Raw genomic sequence first — 19,538 nt, forward strand, 5'->3', positions numbered from 1 at the left:
TTTATCTGCCTTAGTGAGGGTAAGTTGGAGAACAAATAGTAGGGCAAAGGGTGACAAATGCAGCAGTGGTACTCGCTAGACATTATGTTGAAAATGAGCTATACAACTACTGGGTGCAGAAGGAAAGGAAAATGGGACAGAACTACAGAAGGAGGGAAAAATGTCTAAATATAAATGTACATTTATCTGATGTATATGTAACCCCTATGCATCACCTTTATAATAACAATAAAATGCATGAAAAAAATGTATTTAAGCCTTTCCAGAAAACATCTACTCAGGGACATGTATCTTTCTGTAGCTGTCATCTATCCTTTTTTTAAAAAATAAATTCTCAATTCTTCTTAACAATGCATCTGTCACTCCCCAGAGATTGAAATGGCTCCTACTGTGCATAAGTACCATTGTTGCACTACATGAATAAGCATATTCCAAGTTTTAAATTGATGATAGGTATGAAAATATGGAAACTGGAACTGGTATTTCAATGTAGCAATGATGCTGGATAGTTTCAAATCTGTCTAGGACATGTAGATGTGCTCTTTGTGGTCAGGTTTCTTTGGACATGCCTTGACTGTCACAGCATACCTGAGTCACCCTCACAATTATATAGGCGGAGCTCAGCTGTTGAACATAACATCACTGGATATGTCAGCTAAGATATGCCAGCTTTCCCAGGGGTGATATATACATCTATACATCTATCTATCTATCTATCTATCTATCTATCTATCTATCTATCTATCTACCAGAGAATAAAACAAATAGTAATTTTCTAATAAGTATTGGTTACATATTTCCAGGGTACAGATAACATTCAATTTACTGGTACTTAAGTATTCAAGTGTGACCCTAAAGGTATCGGTGTGTTCATATGATACATCGATGAAGTTAAACTTTAGTAACATATGTTAACATTATTTCCCCCCATAGGTGTTCATGCAGACACTATTTATGTGGGGAAAAAACTTTGATGTTACGTATGTATATATGGAATGCAGTATTTGTGACTCGTGAAAGAGATTAGGCAAATGTGACCAAATTTTTGTTTTTCTACCTATCAATCAATAGCTTTCTGTTTATTTACCTTCTTTGAAAAATGGAGCAACATAAATTGTTTGGCCTCTTAGGTTTCTCCTCACAATATATTAATTGGGGTCTATGTCAGGTTATAGATTTCAGCATACAAAAACAATGATTCTGGAAAACAATGTATTCATGCCTCAAAAATTATGTTAGATAGCGTTTGCTTTTATTCTTTTCCACAGAGCACATGAATCTACACTAAGCGCTCTGGGTGCTGGTTTATCATCAGTGAACTAGAACTCATTTTCTATTAATGCAGTAAAAATGATTCCACATATTAACAAGAAAAAAAACTAAGATTATTTTCCCACTGAGAGGAAAAAAAATCACTTATGTAACTAACGACCATATACAGAAGCCTTTTGTCATTTCCATAATTCTAATTGTATTTTTATTTCATTTTTGTAAGCATTTTGTAGTCCTTTAGTGAAGCTGCAGAGTTCATTTTGTGGGAAATTTGACATACACTGCATTAAATTGTGTCTTCTGTTTCTGCTTCATTTTCTTTGCTTGGTTTCATTTTAAATTAAAAACAAACATTAAAAATTTCCTTGCAGTTTCTCATCTTGAAATGGCTTACGAATCCACTTTACAATTTATCACAGGCAGCAAAAAAGTTACATATAAAAGAAAAGTCACTTGAGTAACTGTATTTGGATATACTTGTGCTGAAGGGTTGTGTTTCTCTCTGCTTTGACAGAACTTGTTCAAAGGTCAGGCAAGGTTACATCACTACCTACCTTCTGGATATATATCATGCGCACATTACTGTTTGTCAACTTGCTAATACAATTTACTAACCAACTGAAGTGCTTTGAGTGCTCTTTCTTTTCCTGTGAAATATTGGTTAGTTTTTTTGGTGCAAATATGACTAATATAGTGAATTAAAATCCTTCCACTGTAACTTTGTTTTATTATTCATTTGTGCTTTTATTTATTTTTTTTCTTCAAATTTTTATTATCAAACTGATGTACAGAAAGGTTACAGTTTCATACGTTAGACACTGGTACATTTCTTGTACAGTGTGTTACCTTGTCCCTCATACCCCCCCCCACGCCTCCCCCTTTCCTCCCCCCCCCCACGGAGGTGTTCAGTTCACTTACACCAAACAGTTTTGCAAGTATTGCTTTTGTAGTTGTTTGTCTTTTTTTACCCTGTGTCTCTCAAATTTGGTATTCCCTTTCAATTTCCTACTTCCAATACCAGTATACACGGTTTCCAATATACTCAGATAAGATTACAGAGATAGTGTAGGTACAACCACAGGAAGGTGATACAAGAATATCATCAATAATAGAAGCTACAGATACACATAGGACGTTTTAAAGCTTTTTCTTTTCATGTTCATCAACTAATAACCCTTTTCAAACACATTCTATTTTCTTTACCTTTGTTTCTCATTCTCATTTGATGCCTTTCGTGTTTTGCTTTAGTGGTGGTGTGTCACTGGAGGCACTACTTTCGCCTTATCTTGGAGAAGGGGACTCTTCTGCCCAGGCTAGCCTCAAAGTCTGAGACTCCACATCTCAGCCTTTTGAGTAGGTAGGATGATTAATATCAGCCACTGGTGCCTGGTTCGTAAGTTACATTTTTGGATATTACAGTATGATTCTACTATTAGATTCTATTATTAATGAAAAGTATAATATATTTTCTTTTGCATATACTGTCAAGAATAATAGTAGAAATACCAATACTGTTCTCCTAAGAGTTTGAGTTCCAGTACAATTACAATTAAATAATGCAGAATTTTTGGGTTACATTGAATGAGGCGTGTATGATGTTGTTTTTCCATTGTCATATTAATGTAATGGAAAAAATTCCTTCCTGCTGAAAATTATATCAGAGAGAGAAGATTTTGCCTGATAACCATGAAAGCTTTTGAAAACTAATATACACATCAAGCCTGTTTAGGAACAAAATAAAAGATGAGATATGGAAATAAAATTCAACATGCACAACATGGAGTAATTCTGGGAGAGAAATTACTCTCAAAAAAGTCAAAAGCAGTGAGCTGTGCATAATGTATGAGAGAAACCTCAAGGCCCAAGAAAACGGTGTGGTTCAGTGGTGAGGTGCAGACCTTCGAACCACAGTGGTCGAGTGCGAGCAATGTACTTCCTTCACTATTCTCATATGGAGTTATGAGTATGAGATTTAGAAATAGTCAATTTTTTTTCTTTTTGTGACAAATACTTGACAGAAACAATTTAAAGCAGGAAGGATTTATTTTGGTGCAAGGTTTCAAAGGTTGCAGTCCATGGTCAGCTGGCTCCACTAATTGGGGCCTGAGGTGCTATAGAAAAGCAGAGCAGAGCTGCTTATATCACAGTGACCAGGAAGTAGACAGAGAGGGAGAGGGAGAATGAGAGGGAGAGGGAGAATGAGAGGGAGGGAGGGAGGGAGGGAGGGAGGAAGGGAGGGAGGGAAGGAGGGAGGGAGGGAGGGAGGGAGGGAGGGAGGGAGGGAGGGAGGGAGGGAGGGAGGGAAGGAGGGAGGGAGGGAGAGAGGGAGGGAGGGAGGGAGGGAGGGAGGGAGAAGCAAGTAGGGACAGGGGGCCAGATAGAATGAAAAGGCAAACCCTGGTGATGGAATTCCTTCAGCCAGGCCAAACCTTCTAAAGTTTCCAACACCTCCCAAAATATCAGGACCAGGTGGGGACCAAGCCTTTAACACATGATCCCGTGAGGGACATTTCATAATAAAATTCTAACATGTGGTCATAATGCTTTCCTGTATCTATCCTTATGCAAGCCCATCCATCTCCATTAGATTTTATTCCTGGCTGTTTTACCAAAACTGTATTTTTTAATGTGCATGATAAATTCAAAATTTAATTCTTAGTTGTCATATATTAGAACCAGCCTTTTCCTTATAAAACTTTTTCTTCAAGTCTTGCTTTCCTAGTTTTCCTGTGGGTTTTTTTTTTTTTTTGGCATCTTTCTTAATTTTCTTACTTTTTAAATCAGCTTTTACAGTTTTCCTTGTTTTTTGAGATTCTCAAGTCACAATCTCTGATCTTCCTTTTATTCTGGCTACATTCCTGTCTGTGTTGATCTTCATTAAATTAACATGACATTTTATCTAAATTCATATGATTCAATTTTAATTGTAAACCATTAAATATAGACCATTCTGGTCCCCTGTATAAGTGTATAGCTTCATTATTAAACATTTTCACTAAGATTTATTTTTAAAAATGAACTGCTCTGAGTAATAGATTCAAAACTATACTGTAGGCTCTCCTTACACTTTAAAAATCGCCTTTACCAATCCCATGGGAGGAATCATACCACCCTCTTAGTGCCGGGGAGATTAGGCATGTCATGATGCCAACCTTGACTTCTCTGTGAAGTGTGCTGTTCTGATTGTGAATTGACTTTTTGTTTAGAATGTAGACTTTTGAAGAAATCATTAGAATTGATTTTATGTATTTCTAGTTAGAAAAATAGAAAAGGAACAGATTGAAGACCTCAATATAATTTCAATTATAATTAGGAGAAAATGTATGTATGTATGTATGTATTTTTCCTCATCCTGACGGTTGAACTCTGGGCCTGAACACTATCCCTAAGGTTTTTGTGCTTAAGGCTACTGTTCTACCATTTGAATCACTGCTTCCTGCTTTTTTGGAGTAGTATTGGAGATAAGAATCTCATGGATTTTTCTACCCAGAAGGCTTCAACCGGTGATCCTCAGATCTCATCCTCCGGAGCAGCTAGGATTATAAGCGTGTGCTGCTTTCTCTTTCCTATGACCCTACCCTAACTTCATCAGTCAATCTTGAGTGGCTCTGTTGTATATGATATTTTCATCAGTGTAATGAAGCCACATTCTGCATTCCTATTCTCATGGAAAGCTTGATATACTTAGCTTTCGGTTGAATTTCTAGAGGCAATATTAGTCAGTAGGATACTCTCCAAGGATCCTTCCCCTCAAAAGTTTATCTGGTAAAGGGAGTGGAATTGCTGAGCACTACACAGGCTGAGAGCCACAGAGCATTGATACAATATGAATGTCCTCCTAATCCCTACAGATTCTCTAAAGGAGTTGTTTTGCTTTTTCTTTTTTTTTCTTTTTTAGTAAGCTGTTGCTACTGAGTTTATTTGACTTGTAGATAGTAATGGCAAGGAAAACTTCCGTTTCCAACTTCAGTCCAACAAGAACAGATTTACCAGTTCGTTTTACAATGTATGGATTTTTACAAGGTTCTCTCAGCTCTACTGAGATTGTGGAAGGAACCAATATGATGGAAAGTGGGAATGTCATATGACACACTCTTAGTAAGCAGAGGTTATGTGATTTTCCAGAGGGACACCCCCATGTATTGGTGGAAAGGGGGATGCGTGCCATACTTTACATTTTCAGTTCCTCAGATCTTAGCCTCCTGAGAAGCTAGAATTACAAAAGTAAGCCACAGCATGTTAATCTATTTTTTAATGAGTAATGTTAGTTAATTTTTAAAGGAACATTGTTTTTCAGTATGTATATGGTCACTAGAGATGCTGAAAAATTTCTAGCTATCTGTAATGATACAGTTTTAAGGACCATTTGAGGAGCAATAATTTGGTTCCCTGTACCCTTAGCCACAGAAACATCAATGATTATTGACGCAAGTGGAGGTAAGTCTGGTGTACTGTAACTGTATGAAGTTTGACAGTGCTTTTAAAGCATTTTCCCCAATGGGAAATAAATGAATGTTACCTTCTAATTTTTTACTCTCATATAATAAAATACATACATAATGAAGAACATGTTAGCAAATAAGACAGATTTGAGATGAATCCATTTTTCCTTCATTACTTAGTACTGACCTCAGGGTTTTAAGTACTAGGGTACCCTACATTAGCTTAATTGGATCAACTTGCTTTGGACTCTCTTTTACTGCAATAAAATAGGCAAAGATTTTTTTTTTAATTAGCTGTTCAGTACATCGGTAAGGCCTTTAGTAAATATGTATATGTAGACTACATTGGGCTTATTAGCACAATATCTGTATATTTTTAAATAAATTTTTGTTGTAAGTTAGTTGGCCCCTTAGGTTTCTTACTTGCCATTGTTTTCTTGTTTATACCATTATTTCTGTTCATATTGCTAACTCAAACAACTGAGACTGTTGTGCATGGTGAAGAGTTTGCAGGATTGATTGTGAATGCCCTGGGGGTGGGAATAATGTTCAATTCACTTTTGCAGGCTAGTTAGCTGGCCAAGCTTCAGGTTTACTGTGAGTCTTACTTTGATTTTTGGATTGATTTTTGATGAAACATCTCTTTAAAATTCCTGTACGTGTAAATGTGTCTTCTTATTCTTATGAATTTAGAATTTTTATTCATTTTAGTAGGATGAACCTAACATGTGAAATATTGTAGAACTTAAGTGCACCATCTTCCCTAGTAGTTTAGATTTTCTAATCATTAGAAAAAGTTGATACAGGCCAAAAAATGATGTTAGCCATTTCCCTGACTTCATTGTTGTACTTCTAGAAATATCCAGTTTATCTTTAATCTTGATGTTTTTATTCTAATAACCATAGCTAACTATTTTTGTTTGTACCAAGCATATAATAATCATCAATGAGAAGGTGCATGGATATTTTCTATAGAGCTTGGACACTGAATTTCAAAGACTATCTTGAAGGAAAGAGAGCCACATAATATTTTGTACTTATATATAACTATAAATACAAAATAACTCAGCAGTTTCACTGTGAAAGTTAAAAATATAAAGAAGACAAAACTTATGTTCTCATTTTACCACCTAGTATTTTTCTTCCTATATCTGGACTTCATTCTTTAGAACAAATTGGTCACTGATAAGAGGCAGATGATTATAACATTCTCTGAAGGAAGGCTAGGATACACACATATATAATTGTCCTTTGAACTTTAGCAAGGTGTTAACTTCTGATTACCTTTAATACTAGTGGAACTTAGTGATTTATGGCTAATCTGAATCACTCATTAATACATCCTTGATTATCCTAGATCATACCTGTATAGGTGAAAAAGAAAGTTGTTCTTTCCCCTCTCCATAGTACTGAGGCTTGAACTCAGGACTTTGTGTGCTGGTCTGGCTTCCTTGTTCATGACAGGCATTCTATCACAGGCCATATATCTAATCTATAAGTTTTTTATAGAAAAAAGTTCTCTGAAAAATGGAAGCAAATATCTCTTCTTATACTGATGTGTACATTCCAGCCTTTTCTAACTTGAATAACAGAACTATGTCCACAGAGTTGGACTCTACTTCAGGCATTTACTTATTACAATTGTGTAGGGGGAAAAATGGTAAATTTCAACTGTAGGCCTCTCTGATGGTTGAGTTTATTGAGTTTAGTAAAATTTGTTTCTTTAGAACACACACACACACACACACACACACACACACACACACACACACACACACACCACTCCCTGATTCAGGTACCCAGATTTGCAAATTACACTGTTCTGATTTCTAGATGCTGGAATCTCAGATAAGGGACTTATTACTATGCAAGCTAAAGTGCACCATTTTAAAGACATTAGTATTGAAGATTTTCTACTTTAAATCTGAGACAAAGTGAGAAAGAAAACTTCCTAGAATGAACTACAAGCATTGTGGGAATGGGATGAAAATAAAGAGAACAAGCTGGAGAGAGTAAGTAGCCATGCACGGGAAATTTGAGCTTTGATGTGTAAGCTAATCACTCTTGGACCATCAGCCAGATTTTTTTTTTTTTCACGTGTGCAGAAGCATTTCTTTATTTCATCGTCTCTGATCCCACTCCCTGCCTCCCTCCCATTTGGAACATTCCCAGAACACTTTGGCAGAGGTCACTGCTCAGAAGCTTTTTAAACTTTAGTTGGAATACATTATTGATTTTATTTAATGACTAGTGGAATGAGAAGTTTGGGGCGGGGAGCACATCTGGGATTCAGTGTCTGTCCTAACAGTCAAATCTATGTAAACCTTCGGAAAACACTTTATTAGGTGGTAGGTTCTCAACTGTGTCAAAGCAGTAAAGATTCTACCAGTTTTCTTGGGATTGATATTTCCTGACAAGTTAACTTTATTGATGGAAGATTGAAACCATTTCTCTAGAACTCACATTTAGAAACTCTAAAAGTACACAGATTTAGTATTGTAAAAAAAAAAATCAGGCATAAATCCATAGAAAATATTTGGTAACATCTATTGGAACAATATTTTTTTCTTAGAATGTTGCAAGGATGACCTTGATCAAGATACATTGTATTCATAAACTTCTTTTGTTAAATGGCAACTCCTTTGTACAACTACTTAAGATAATCATACAAAGGAAAAAAATCAAAAATAAAACTGAAAATTGTAATGTAATATGTATAATTCATTTTTCTTTGGCTATTTCCATTATATATTATGTGGTTGTTTGAGATTAAACAATTTTATTTGCCCAGATTTGCTATGTTGGAGGTAAAATTTGATCGTTAGAGGCAAGATGATATATGCTAAAATGTTCTTTCATATTAAAGTGTTTCTGCTTCAATGCACTTAAAATTTTCCATAATTCACTGGACACCAGTGCCTGATACGTCTAATCCTAGTTTATTCACGAGGTTGAGATCTTAGGATCATGCCACAAAGCCAGTCCTTGCAGGAAAGTCCATGAAAGTCTTATCTCAACTAACCACCAAAAAGCCAGAAGTGAATCAAGGGGTAGAGCTGTAACCTTGAGAGAAAAAGCTCAGGGACAATGTCCCAGTTCTGAATTTGAGCCCCAAGACTGGCATACTCACACACACAAAAAGTTCGTAATAAAAAATTTGGACAAGAAGAGGACAGATTTCCTCTCTATATTACAGAGGGAATTCTCATACGAATGAGCACGTGTACTCCCTAAATGAATCCTGGTTTACACTGTTCCAAAGGCCATGTTTCAGCTTAAGTCCTGTAGGCCTATTAAAATTTGTCAAAGGAAGAGAGATATGTAAATGTAGATCTTAACCGTATCAAAACCCATTATTTGTGTTGGAATGCTCCTTATTGTATATGTATGTACCAATAGAAAATTATATCTGCAGCAAGGCTAGTGAAATTTTTCTTTGTATAACCAATGAAAAAAAGAAGGAAAAGGAACCTGAGCTTTCATATGTGCTTTGATATCGACAGCTGTAATCGGAGCTACTAGATTAAGATTCTCTTTTGAATATTAATTCTTAATGCTTTATGGTTTTATGTTTATGTTTTTTTAACAAGAATCTGAATACCAATGGGTACCTTTCTTTATTTGAGTCCTTTGTATTTTGGACATTATTTATTACTGCAAATTCATAGTATTTTTACTGAAATTGAACCAAATGAGCATTGAAGACTGTAGTCCCCATCTACCCAGAATTCTTTAATTACTTAATTATTGTTATAATTTTATTGCTTATGAAGCAGAATGTTCAATTCTTTGGAAGAGTTTTTTTCCCCACATAATTTTAAAAATGATGTAGTGTTGCCAATCTATTATTTCATGATATAAACGATAGGATTGATTACAGTGTGTTTCCCTTTAAAAAGCAAGCATTTAAAAGTATAGAGTGTAGGCCCATTTTATTTTAATAAAGCTTGATAATTCCCATTATTACAGAAATTGGAAACTGTGGTTAGTAGGCAAATATGTCCTGTGTAATTATAGTCATGACCTAGCCATTTTGGGGAGTAAGGATAAAGGGGAAATTACAGGATTGTTTTTATATCGATAACTTGAAAATGATTTCTCAAACAGAGAAAGAGAAGAAGAGACATTGCTAAGGAAATAATCTTCTTGGAGAGCAGGAAATCTCTTAACCCAGTTTTAATCCATTTCATGGACGTGCTGTTTCTATTAGAAACTAAGTCCTTCTAGTGTTGTCTGGCCCTACCTTTGCCAGTCGCATCAGCTGTATATTTTGCCACCATTTCTCTCATCATAGAAATCTCATTTTAAAGTGGGTTTAGAATGATCAAGGTTGAACGCTAGGAACCTTTCTTATAGTAGGTTGTTCCCCGTTATTATACTATAGGACCTCAGCACTTGGTTCCTATACACCAGAAATGCTAAAGAACTTGAGACAGCCCTCCAAGAAGAAGGTGCTTGTGACTCTGAGAGCTCCGGGACCTGCTGGAATGATGGCTTTGGTTGTGTGTAGATAGTCCCTGACTTTCAGTAGCATAGTTTGTGACCTTTTGACTTCATAATGGTGCAAAAATGAGAAAAACTCAGTAGAAAACTGTACTTCAGTATTTTTGAGTTTTAATCTTTACCCAGGCCTGTAGTAATAATTGCTGTCTGACGTCTTTTCTTGAAATGCCAGGCAGCTCTACCAACCCACCATTCCCAGTCAACTATGTGCTCATGAGAGTAATTAAAGAACCCTGAGTCCAGTGTTCTGTGCTTCTAATGTATCCTGTGCTTTTTGGTAGGGTGAAAGAATTCAACTTACTTTTTGGCGTTAAAACACCGAGTCCTTGAGTTTTACCACTTGGATCACGCCTTTTCACTCTCAGATCATTTTGCTTTAGTTTATTTTCCAGATTGGATTTTGGGTTTTTAGATTGAGCCAGCCTTACTTATATCTCGAGGATAGCTCAGATTACAGATGTGTACCACCACCCCAGCTGGATTTTGAGATGAGATCTCAATAACATTTTTTGTCTAGGCTGGCTTTGAACTATGATCTTTCCATCTCTGCCTCCCACATCTGGCACTACCGGCCTGAGACTCTGTGACGGGCCTTATACACATTAGTGACTAACCATATTTTCCATTTCTGATGAGTTGATTTGGGATACAATTTCTTCATTAGTTGAGGAGCATTGCTGTGCATGGACATCTGGTTGACTAGGACATTGCCATTTGCATGAGGGTAGAGACAGACTCTGTGGAATTGAGTATAATGTAAAGGAAATAAATAAAAAGCACAATTTCGGTTTGGATTTTAATCAATGGAATCTCTCCTCTGGAACTGTGCTTTCCACTGCACTATACCTAGTTGTTACTCTTGAGGCATCAAGTGTACAGACACTTGAATTCGTTTCCCGTTGCTTTTTGCTTTCTTTGGCGTCATATCCTGTGGTAAAGGTTTGAGGTGGTTTGGTGTGGTAACACATTCCATCCTGTTCTGTGAATTCAGACAGGAAATCTGTCTGTCATCACCACGAATTTCTTTCCTTTCCTAATGTAGTTCTAGCTTATTTTGCTATTTATATAGGCAAAATGCAAGAATTTTAGCCATCTGTATAAAAATTTCAGGTCCTATGTTGATTAAGGTTTGAGGATTATTCTGTTTGGGATTTTCTTCAGTTCTATTTTCTTAATACACCATGTGAGTTGTCTATACATTGTCAAGGCATTTTAACTTTTATAGACCTGTCATCTGTTTGAAGTTAATTATAACTTTTGTCAGTGGGGAGGAGGCTCAAAAGTAATCCATCTAATTGTCAGATAAATAATTAGCAGACTGAACAATAAAGGGAGAAATATGTCATAACATTGAATAAAATGGAATTTTAGAAAATAATGGTAGGATTTTGAATATTTAGCAATTTTACAAGGACTTTTAATAAACTGCATATTTTTTCCTTCAGTGTGCCCTCTTTTTATTGTTATTTAATTTTACTGACATTGTATTTAGCTTATTCTTCTGTTTGCATAGGGATCAGCTCTAGCTATTGATTTAAAGTCTTCCTTTTCTAATGTAGGTGTTGAGAGCTATTATTTTGCCTTCAATAACTGCTTGTCCTGCAGTTCATAATTCTGATATGCTAGGCATTCATTTTCACTCTCTTCCACATTTCTGCTTTTGATTGTCCAGTATTTTAGAATTTTAGAAATACTTTGTGTGCTGTTCTTTGTCCTTTTCAAGAAAAGAAGGAAGGAAGGAAAAATGGGAAGGAAGGAAGGAAGCAAGCAACAAAGCAAGCAAACTATAAACGTAGATTTACTTAGCATTTCTTAGCTGTTAGGTGCTTGGTCCTTTCAGGAGTGCTAATTAAATTTGAAGAAGTCAAAATTCTTGTTCTTAAGTAACTGTTACTCCTGTATGGAGTTCAAAACTAGAGAAATACACAAAGAGATAGGAGAGTACCACAAAGATGATTGGTACTATCTGTGGTGAAGTAAGTCTGATGATATCACAGAGAATATTGAGTCATTAGCTGTGCTAAGCTATCAGAACATATTTTCTAAAAGAAAGGGGAAAATATTTAATGAGGGATGACATATTAAGCTTGTCTTGCATGGTATTTACCCATGCCTCCTCAGATACATAAATCATTTTTAAGATGCCAAATCCTCATTCTTCTAAAACTAGGGGGAAATATGTCTCACACAGTGGATAATTAGATAAAGCAAATCCTGTGTTGACAAAATGATTTCTAAGTTCAGCTTAAACATTTTATTTTTTAAAGCTTTTTTCTAAATTTACCTGCATTACTGTGGTAGGGCATCCAGGACACAATCTGATTGTCCTTGTACTTGTGGTGTAAAACCTTGCTAATTGATCAAATATGAGAGCATACTGTACACTAGAGAAAGTGCAGTGGGTTTCTTTGCTTTAATATTCCTAAACCCTTCAAATATAAACCATCACCCAAGAATAATTTCCAATAAGTTGTTTTCATATTATATTGTAGTATATATGATTTTAATCAATAGTGCTATTATGAAGCAGAACTCAATTTCAATTTTATACTATTGACTTTCTGCCTCATATTTAATTACTTAGCCATTTTAAGGCATGATGTTAGAATAGATAATAGTGTCACAGTTCGGTATGTATGTAGTTTTTTTAATGTTCTCTTAATAGAAAATGATGCCATACTCAGAGTTTAATATATCCTAACTCTCAAAGTAATTAATAGAATAATGACTTTTATCTACTCTTAAATAGAAAATATTGATGTCACCAATTCTAGAACCAGTAGAGTATATTAAAATTCCTAAGAAAATGCTTTGAAAGGCTGTGGTGTTTTCTTTGGAGGTCTGGAATCCTGGCAATTGTTTCCATAATAAAAAGAAGTAGATGAATGGAGAGAGGAAGTGGGGAGGAGTCATAATATAGAATGCATATCCTAAGGAACTGGAAATATGGAGGGGAGGGACGTGGTTTGGAAAGATGGATTCGAATAACAAAGGGGATGATAGTGATCAAACTAGATTGTACTTATAAATTGACATGTTGAAAGGTAAACTCCTGTGTACACTACTTAACGATAATAAAATATAACTTAAAAAGTGGCACAATATTCTGACAATTTAAAGAAAACCAAGTTCCGTAAACCATTGATTTAAATGAACTCGTTTTGCATATACTTTAACTTTCAATATTATTAAAATTAGATTAAATTTAACATTGTAAACCTTAGTCTCCATTGTGTATACACAAATGAGAGTATTTACTGTGCCTTGTGTGTGCATATATGAATATGTGTTTGTGTTGATTATACCCATTTAAACATTTTAACTAGAAGAACATGTTATTAGAAGCCAAGCACTTCTTAGAGATCACAACATATATTTTTAGGTTGTGTGTGTGTGACCTTTTGAAGAAAATACATAAATATGGTATCTAGTAGATTTAGCAACATTAGCAGTGAACTTGTTATAAGAAGATTGAGTCTCCTAGACTGCTCTTGTGATTCCAAGCATTGTGGGAAATAAATTTGCCTTCTACCATGTACAGCTTTCACCACAAAACACACTATGTGTTTTCTTATGTAATGGAGCTTTTTTTTTCTTTTACAGAAATGTTTAACTTGATAAATTGGAGGAAAAAAACATGGAATTTTAGCAACTGAGGAACAAATTAAGGTACTTGATACATTTGTATTATCAATCATGTTTGTTAATGTTGAGATGTTTCTCACTATCTACATGTTTCATTATTATATGCTTTTATGAGTTTTTATCATCTTGAAAATGCAGCATTCTTCAAAGTAGAATTCCATATGTTCTTAAGAAATAAGTTTTTATTTTTCATGCATTTGGGGAAAATAAATTCACAAACATTCTCAACAAAGTAGGAATTATATAGTTGAATGTATTTGGTGTTGTGAGGAAATATAATGTAGCTATGAGAAAATACATGGCTGGGGTAGTTTTAGTAGTCTCTACCTCTGTGAATGTGAATGGCAGATATGCTGCCTTATTTTCATAAATAGCATGAAGTACATATGCTCAGATTTTTCAATTGATGCTTGAGTGACAGTATGATTGATGTTATATTTTTGATCCAATCAATTCACTCTCATTTCATGTCTACAATTGTGCCTATGAATATTCGTAAACAAAGTGCATCCTATACCAGCAAACTGTTTAATACAAAGATTATTTTTAGAAGTGCAAATTCTTCTCATCACACATTTATTTACAGAATACAACATGGAAGATTTTAAAAGAGTTTAATCATACAGCAGTTGACTTTTTTCTCCCTCAGTATATAATAGGGAGCATATAGTTGATGATATTAATCAATCCTTAGTAAAACTGAAATTGCTTACTTTTTATTATCATTCTTAATATTACAATGATTTCAGTCATTTAGTTTTTTTTCTTTCCCTTTCTTTTCTTTAATGTACTGGTGTTTAAATCCTGAAACTGGCAATTACAAGGCAAGCCCTCTTTCTATTGAGCCACACCTCAGTTCTGAATATATAGATTTAGATTTTTTAATTATCTTTAAATAGTTGTACATTTGTCTATCTAGACTAGATTTTTGAAATAACTGGTACTTATTATAAACTATACTCCATCTTCTATCAAAGAGTTGTCATTTTTCCTTCATTTAAGACCATTAAGAAATGTAAAACTAGGAAATACTTGTCCTTGATTTTGTAGGTGATAGTGTTTTAATTGATATCTATCTCATCTTTTAAATAGTGTTGTGTTAGTGTCATCTCTTTCCCCTACTCATCATTTGTATAGGCAAGCACTATTATTCTCATTTCTCAGGGCAGATATTATTAAGCTACTTGTTTATACTTACTGACTTCAAAAGACCTATATATTTTAAGTTTTCTTCTAGTAAGTTGAAAGCAAAATGTTTTACTTAGCACTTAATGTTGGCAAATACATTAGTTAAATTAACAAAAACAGCCCATTTCAACCATTCGTTTGACATAAATTAAACCAGATAAGAATGAGATGTCTTACCTGAGACATTTAAATGCTACCAGGAAAAATATTAATCCACACTGGAGAAGTCAGAGTTTAAAAAGTCACTGACAACTACCAAAGGAAGGAAAGTTCGCTTTTTTATTGTTCAGAATATATATTAGAATTAGTATCTATATTTCTATAGATATTTACATCACTGATATAATTTTCTTGTGCCAGCAGTTAGGGGGAATTCGATTTATATTTTCTTTTCTTTTTTTTTTTTTACCAAGTAACTTTCTTTTTTATTAGCATGTATTAGTTGAACAAGGGGGATTCATTTCCACACATATGTGTGCCATTTCCACACATGTAAACAGTGAGTCCCAACGAACACTGAGCCCATGCTGCTCTTTCGCATCCCACTGTCCCTTCTTTAAAAAAAAAAAATTATTGTCAAGGTGATGTACAGAGGGGTTACAATTACATACATATGTAAGGAAGTGAGTACATTTCAATTCAACAATAACCATGAGACAATCACCACAAACCATCAAACATAGTCAAAGTCTATCATTCCACCAGAAACTTATTTGGAGACTGTCACACTCATGATAATGAATGTTATTGTCTTTTATTTTTTGTTTGTTTCCACATATTTCTTTGTGTGTGTGTACTGCTCTGGTACTAGAGCTTAGAGTCTGGACATTGTCTGAAATTTTATTTCCATACATCCATAGATTCACTTGAATATCTAGAAATGTCTGTGTGTTCCAGTTATTCCATATTGTTTCCCAAACTTATCATTATCTTGTGTTTTGATTATACTGTGCTTTTGGATATCAAGAGGTATTTCATTAAAATTTTTACAGTGATAGTTGTTATGGTTTTAAGAGTGCATTAACGCTTTTGGTGTGTTTGGTTTAATTCATGTATGAGAGTACTGTCAAATTTAATTTTTCTTATGTACACATTTTCTTTTATGTAGTCTGTCATAAAAATTTTGAAATGAGCTGAAGGTTGGTTCTTCACACCTGTAATTGTAGCAATTTAGGAGGCTGATATTTGCAGATTTCTCCACTTGAAGTCATCCTGGGCTGCAGTGTCCATGAGAATCTTATCTCCAATTAACCACTAAAATGACAGAAGTGGGTCTGTGGCTCAAGTGGCAGAGCTCTAGCCTTGAGCATTTGAAGCTCTGGGACAGCATAAACATTCACTCCATTCTCCCCCATCTCCCTTTTCTTCTTCCATCCTCTACACCTTCCTCTTTGGCCCCCACCCTACCCCTCTCAAGTGCCTGGTGTTTATTTTGTTGAACTTTCCCATTACTTTTATTTGCACACACAGTCTTCTTGGTGTATAGGTGCTTTGCCAAACACATACATTTATACATCAGCCTCAGGATACAGAATGATATATCACCTACCTAGCTCTCCTTCATGCCCCTTTGTAGTCTTCTCCTCCATTCACACTTAGCACTTGGAACCGCAAGGCCCACTTTAATAATAAAAACTAGACAAAGAAACAAAGAACATACACACATAAAACAGCAGCAACAACAAAGAAGAAAGCACAGCAAAGCGCGGATGTTTTGGAGGCATACACTACAAGCTCTTGCACGTCACCCTCTCTCTCTCGTTCTGTTTCTCTGTGTGTAACACTGCATAATTAAATTTGCTGCTGCATGGAATTTCAAATAGAATTAGACAGATGTTAAGCACTGTATAAACTACCACTTTTTAAAATTTAATTTTATTGTCAAGGTGATGTACGGAGGGGTTACAGTTACATTCATAAAGTAGTGAGTACATTTCTTTTCAAACATGTTACTTTTTTTTGGCCAGTCCTGGGCCTTGGACTCAGGGCCTGAGCACTGTCCCTGGCTTCTTCCCGCTCAAGGCTAGCACTCTGCCACTTGAGCTACAGCGCCGCTTCTGGCCGTTTTCTGTATATGTGGTGCTGGGGAATCGAACCTAGGGCCTCGTGTATCCGAGGCAGGCACTCTTGCCACTAGGCTATATCCCCAGCCCCTCAAACATGTTACTTTTGAATCTTGGGTAGAAGGATGTCTCCAAGGTTTTCTTTGTCGTCAATGATGTATTCAAATGTACCTAACCCTAAAACTGCAACCCTAAGGTTTCAGAATGATAAAGTCTATTGAGGATCATTGTTCTGACAAAAGTTTTTGTTGATAATTCCTTTCTTCCAATTGGTGGGCACACATCACTGTAGTGTTTCTTAGATTTCAAACTACATGTGACATATCTATAGCCATATGGTGTCTAGCTACTTCTAAAATCTGACTTTTTCCTTCATCTAAATCACAACTTCCTCCTGTCTGGATAAGCAATTCTCTCCTGTTCTCACCATGAAACTACTAGATGGTTGCCTTTCAGTCTCTCATGCATTACTTTAGCCGCCTGGGCTTCATCACTTTGTATTTAGACCATGCTCCAAGATTCATAGCAATCTTGTTCTCTCTTTCCATCATAGTGTCATTGGCTATTCCGTTGAGGTTTTTCATAGATTTTGGACACTGTCATCTCATGTCTGTCTTTTCTACACATGTTGTTTAAAATTTAAACTTCCCGCATGTATGTTGTGTTCCCACTTTCTTCTTTCTCTCCAGAATGTATAACACATGATACTCAACTTTTTATTGCCTCTTTAAGTTGGTTCATGTGTTATAAATATTAATTCTTTATGGTGTCCTTTTTAGTTTGATGTATCAAAATACTTGAAGTGTAATAGAATTGTGGTGTAAGTCATCAGTAGTTGGTTTGAGAATTAGTAACACAATGCAGATTACTTAAAAGTTAAAATTGATTGCATTTGAATGATGAGAGAAAAGTTGAAATCAAGCTGAAGCAAGGGCTTCAGGATTAGAATTGTTGATGTGGCCCATTTGCTTAGCTGAGTAAGCAAGATATTTCTGTGTTTTTTTTAACTTCTATATACATTCATATGCTTATGTAACCAATATGAACTTATAGGTATATTTCTATATGTAAGCCGGGTGTTTCTGTGTGTCTTTAATGATTAAATACATTTGTATACTTATGTAAGCAATATATCTTTATAAGCAAATTTCTACATATAAATATTTAACCTAAGTATATAACACATTTATACATTATATATAATTTTATATATACTTTATATATACTTTTTAAAATTTAGTACATATTGCATACAAATTTATTATATATTATATGTAAAGCTGTAGGTGTAATGTTCAAATGTTTTATTTAGAAATCATAGTATGAATTTTCAAGACACACAATATCCAGACAGGCACCAGGGTCTCTACCTGTAAATTTAGCCACTTAGGAGGCTGAGCTCTGAGGATCATTTGTCAAAGCTAGCCCAAGCAGAAAATTCCCTGTGAGACTCTTATTTCCAATTAATCACTCAATAACTGAAAATGGAGCTGTGGCTCAAAGTGGTACATCACAAATTGTGAACAAAAGAGCTCAAGGACAATACCCAACCTGAATTCAAGCTCTACAATCAAGCAAAAAGAAAAACAGAAAAAAGGAAAATAAGGAAGGAAAGAAGGAGGGAAGGAAGTAAAGAAAGATGGAAGGAAGGAAGGAAGGAAGGAAGGAAGGAAGGAAGGAAGGAAGGAAGGAAGGAATCCAGTCAGTATTCAGTCTTACTTTTTATCTCTAAGTGGAGGTAATTTCTGCAAGTATAATCTGAAGGATATTAGCTGTCTCTTTGAAAAAATAACAACTTCATTCCTTATAGATTTTTATAAAAATTTTATTTGCTATGAAATTATATTCGAATTTAGTTCCAAACCACACTGATAAAGTACAGGATGTAAAAACTGGCCATGAGCAGAGTAACAGCACATTAATTATTCAGACATTCATTCCTACTTATTCCATTCTTGGAGATAGAGAAGCTGTCACAGGCTGTCAGCTGCGTAGCTGGTACCCTTCAGGATTTACTTGCATAAATGCTAACTCTGGGAAATCTGCATAAAGATAAGCCTGGCGTGGAAATGATAGCTGCCTGTCACCAGAGAACCACTAAAATTGTCCACCATTCTTTATCCCAAAGACCTGGTTGCACAGCAGTGACTAGGAAATGGAAGACACACAAAACAAGAAAAGTACTGTGTAGCTCACCTAAACAAAAGCCAGCCCATTTCAACAGGTTTTATTTTTTCATTCTTTTGCAAAAGTTTCTGAAGTATTCTATAATCACTCCACATCCTACTGTCACTCTTTTATTGTATTTTGTCTCTAAATGTTATTATTGTATTTTGTCTCTAAATGTTGCTGTTTATTCTTTTAAAATAAGCTCAGCTTATTATTAGATTTCAAATTACAAAATTAGCAAATCTTCAATACTCAC

The 19,538-nt window shown here is 35.0% G+C and overlaps 1 protein-coding gene across 5 annotated transcripts in view; it reads left to right on the forward strand.

The window, feature by feature from the left end:
- Positions 1-19,538, forward strand: part of Adgrl3 (adhesion G protein-coupled receptor L3) — a 648,664-nt gene that overhangs the window by 140,524 nt on the left and 488,602 nt on the right. For all 5 annotated transcript variants that reach the window (XM_048363857.1, XM_048363853.1, XM_048363854.1 and 2 more), the window contains exon 2: positions 13,821-13,886. The gene's annotated coding sequence lies outside the window, so the exon portion shown is untranslated. The remainder of the gene's footprint in view (positions 1-13,820; positions 13,887-19,538) is intronic.

The sequence above is a fragment of the Perognathus longimembris genome, chromosome 16, assembly GCF_023159225.1.
Source record: "Perognathus longimembris pacificus isolate PPM17 chromosome 16, ASM2315922v1, whole genome shotgun sequence".
NCBI lineage: Eukaryota > Metazoa > Chordata > Mammalia > Rodentia > Heteromyidae > Perognathus > Perognathus longimembris.